This window comes from Rhinopithecus bieti, unplaced genomic scaffold, assembly GCF_001698545.2.
Source record: "Rhinopithecus bieti isolate Rb0 unplaced genomic scaffold, ASM169854v2 scaffold_11971, whole genome shotgun sequence".
NCBI classification, from domain to species: Eukaryota; Metazoa; Chordata; class Mammalia; order Primates; family Cercopithecidae; genus Rhinopithecus; species Rhinopithecus bieti.
The window spans coordinates 52,520-55,766 of record NW_016806930.1 but is presented as its reverse complement, the minus strand read 5'-3'; the positions used below and the strand labels follow the sequence as shown (position 1 = coordinate 55,766).

At 36.2% G+C, this 3,247-nt stretch overlaps 1 pseudogene; it reads left to right on the top strand.

The window, feature by feature from the left end:
• The first annotated feature begins 1,971 nt into the window (after window positions 1-1,971).
• LOC108533795 (olfactory receptor 51A4-like) lies at window positions 1,972-2,914 on the top strand (annotated as a pseudogene).
• Window positions 2,915-3,247: the final 333 nt, after the last annotated feature.

Genomic DNA, 3,247 nt, shown 5'->3' with positions numbered 1-3,247 from the left:
ATATAATAAATAAGCATAGTGTAAGTTTAACACTTATAATAAATAAGCATAGTGTAAGTTTAACAAGCATCCAGAAAAACAAATGTGCATAAGGTGTGGGAGGATAAGTTGGAGTTTTATAGCTTATTCTTAGGCTGTATTTCAAGATAAGAGAAAATATCTGCAGTTTTCTCAACGGGGTAAAGGAGGAAAGGAATAAAAAATAAGTTTTAAAACAAGTTTGAAGCTATGCTGCCTAATTACAAGAGGACAAAGAAAGAGGAAAAAACAATAATGCATTATGATGAGCAACTGACCTGGATGCCCTTTGTAGAATAATGCCAATTTCCTGCAAGTTGGTGTAAAAGCAAAAGATACAGATTAACTTTACTTTTATTTGCAATATATTCTTTAACTCTTTGGAATGTTTATGTTTTTACAATGATATAAACACGTTTTCTTTAAAAAAAAAAAAATGCTTTTATGCCAGCGTAAAACAGCAAGCAGGCATTGTTAATATTTAAATGTGTGTATCTTAATTTAAAAACTCCCTTTTACTCCTCACTACCTACATTCAGTCCATAACTCCTTAAATATTGCTTGACCATCCTGATAGTGTGGTATATACTTAATTATTAGTAACATAACAGACTTGAGTTGCTATCTTGCCTCTACCCTACAACACTTCTGTGATCGTGAAGAGACGACTTGATCTTGAGAAAAATTTTCTTCATCAGTAAAATGAAGATAATGATATAACTTGATAATATTATTCAAAAACTTTCAAGATTCCAAATCGTCATCTAGTAATGGAACTCAGTAAGTAAAACTATTTAATTTTCTAAGAAATATTGGTCATTATTGTGTACAAAATGTAAGACAAAAAAATCTCAGATATTTGACTTGGAAATTCTTAAAGGCTTATTACCAAAATAGGTCCCTTAAATGGGGCAGATTTGGGAAGGCAGAAAAACTGGTCTAAGTCGGACAAGTTGGTTTTAGGGATATTTAGTTAGCGATATCTAATGGGTCTGGGGAGATGGATTCAGGATTCAGGAATAAAATCTAGGATGACACACTGTGTCCTAGGGTGTTTGTCCTGCAACACTTCCTTGAATGCAGAATCAACTCATAGCATCTCTGCTTAGTCTTGACCTTGTGCAGAGGAGTAATACACAAGCCAACTATCCATCAGAAATATCCAATCTTTTGCAGAGAATTTGCCATGTCTCTCTAATACTTGACAATTAAGGACCTCTCTCCAAACAAATCACCCCTTATTACAGGTGTTACTAGATGTTGTTTTAGTTTCCTTGGTAACAACTATCTCTGTAGATTTACTGTATCTGCAAATGTTTATTACAATTTTCAGAAAAGATCCACCCTGTCTGCAATCCCCAGAGAACTCTGTGATCCCAGAGCCACTGGTTAGGTAAAAAGGAATAAGAGGAGTCTTTTGTGACAGATAAATTCAGCAATACCTTGGGTTTGTACATCAGGATTCTTTAGTTTTTATCAAAATTGCCCACCAAAATATCCACTCTCTGGTAAGTGCCCAGATATTCTTATTTATTTGGCTTTCACTTGTCTTCTTTTTTTGGCAACTGATCACATAGAACTGAAGATCACAACATACTTCTGAAAGAAAGAATTAGTATGGCATTCCAGTTAATTCACTAGGATTTACTAATATTTTACAGGAAAAATAAAATCAGATGCATAACTAAATGCAAAGTTTAAATCTGAATTCTCTATAGAAATAACACGTCCAGAAATAATTTTCTCAGTGCATTGCATAGACAGACTCTAGTCTAAAGTATTTTCCATCTCTCTTCATTATGATCGCGACATAAATGCTCTGTTCTCTCAAAAGAAAGCTGAAAGAAGCCACAAATTTAACACTGCTCTTTTTCTACTAAATTTTCAGATATTCCTATTTTCAACACGAAAACATCTGGTATCGTTTCATTGCAGACCCTGGCTGAACGAATCATGCTCCGTTATCACACATCATATGTTGACATCACCACCTTCTTCTTTGGTGCGGCTTGCCAGGGCTAGAAACACGCACACATCTGGATCCTCTTTCCCATCTGCAGCACGCGATCTTATTGCTGTTCTAGAAATGCACCATCCTTTTTATCATCAAACAGAGCGCCCTCCGTTGCATGAGCCCATGTACTATTTTCTTTCCATGTTGACTATGTCGACTTGGGTGTCTTTATCAACCCCTGCCGCACTATGTTAAGCATACTTCCTTTCAATGCTCTGAAATTTCATCCAATGCCGCTTTGCCCAGAATTCTCATTCAGGATTCTCAGTACTGAGTTCCTCAGTCCTCACTGATCATGTCATTGATAGATACCTTAGCCATCCACAACCCCTCTGAGATACACCTCAATCCTGACGACTGTACAGAGTTGCCCAAATAGGAATAGTATTCTCCTTCAAGAGCATGTTCCTGGTTCTTCCTTTCCCTTTCACTTTAAGAAGCTTGAGATATTGTAAGAAAAACCAATTATCCCACTCCTACTGTCTCCACCAGGATGTCATGAAGTTGGCCTGCTCTGACAACCGAATTGATGTCATCTACAGCTTTTTTGGAGCACTCTGCCTTATGGTAGATTTTATTTTCATTGCCATGTCTTACATCCTGATCCTCAAGACTCTACTGGGAATTGCATCCAAAAAGGAGCACCTTAAGGCTCTCAATACTTGTGTTTCACACATCTGTGCAGTGATCATCTTCTACCTGCCCATCATCACCCTGGCCGTTGTCCACCACTTTGTCCAGCACGTCTCCCCCATCATTAATGTTCTTATGGCAAATGTTCTCTTACTTGTACCTCCACTGATGAACCCAATTGTTTATTGTTTAAAAACTAAACAGATTAGAGTGAGAGTTGTAGCAAAATTGTGTCAACGGAAGATTTAACAGGCATATGTGACAGAAAACCTGGAAATGTATGATAAGATATTTAAGGTCAATTTGAGAAAACCTAATATTTGACACAAAGAATTATCAACACATATTCTTGTTGTTATCATAGATTTATTTTATTCACTTTGGATACTGAGAATGGGATTAAAACTATAAACAGGAAGTACATTGCCTGAGGTCCCCATTTCAGTTAACCAGAATAAAAATAAGTGTCTTATGATAGTACCTCTGATACAAACAACAAATTACAGCCAAGACAGAAAAATGATATTTTTTACAGTCTGACAGAAGTTGGATTCCTCATTGTCTACATTCAGTCTCTCTATA